The sequence below is a fragment of the Ranitomeya imitator genome, chromosome 2, assembly GCF_032444005.1.
Source record: "Ranitomeya imitator isolate aRanImi1 chromosome 2, aRanImi1.pri, whole genome shotgun sequence".
Taxonomy (NCBI): Eukaryota; Metazoa; Chordata; class Amphibia; order Anura; family Dendrobatidae; genus Ranitomeya; species Ranitomeya imitator.
Genome location: NC_091283.1, coordinates 517,004,809 through 517,005,850, shown reverse-complemented (window position 1 = coordinate 517,005,850; position 1,042 = coordinate 517,004,809).

Here is a 1,042-nt window from a genome sequence, read left to right as displayed (position 1 = left end):
TTTTTGGCATTCACTACCCAGGTTAATTTGATTAATCCTCAATACCCCCAGTTTTAAGAGTTTAACGATCCCTGTGTTGCCCATTCAAAATTATCACCATAATCAGGTTCCTCGTATCATGGTGTCATACGCTTTATGCATTTAATAGCCCTCTGTGTCTGTACTGCTACACATACTGGTTGGTAGCCGGTTCATGCAGCTTTATATGAACACCTGATTTCTTACATTATGGCTGATCAGATCAATAGTTACCATCCACCTTTCATATCTCCCCTTTTCCTCAAAGATTGTAAGCTTGCGAGCAGGGCCCTCATTCCTCTTGGTATCTGTGGATTTATGTGATTATTGTTATGCTGTAATGTCTATTGTCTGTACAAGTCCTCTCTAAAATGTAAAGTGCTGTGGAATGAGTTGGGGCTATAGAAATAAAATTATTATTATAGGTAAAAAACGTACATGTGATTTTTGCGAGTTTTCACGGCTGAAATGCATCAAAAACTCATGTAATCTGCACGACTATTGAAAAAGTTTTGTCAAAGCCAAATGCCAGGAAGCATAAAAAACAAAGCAAATTTGTTTAAAACACATGACAAAACCTGCAGCGTCAAAAAGACGATAAAACGCCTGTAAAAAATGCAAGTAATCTAATTTACTAGATAGGTGCAGAAAAGCGAAGACAAAACTTTTTCTCTGGATAGTTTTAAAAATGTAATGAACTATCCTTGTAACCACGGCTCCCCATAAAAATGCTAGCGACAGTAAATAACAGCATCCGACAGGCCTGCGTGGCAGCGCTCATGATTCCAGAGGACTATACGAAGAAAAACAAAAGCTACACGCCATTATAAAATGTCGTCAATAAAGTAATAGTACTGGGAGATATTCATTAATTGGTCTTCAGAAAGATGGCCGCCACACTACAGCTGTGCGAAGAACAGAGGACACTTCTGTAAGAGAGTTTGAAACTGTGGCTCCCTCTAGCGTTTACAATCTATTGGCTGAGAATGACGTCAGCACCGAGTGGCCCTGTCGCGCACTGGTG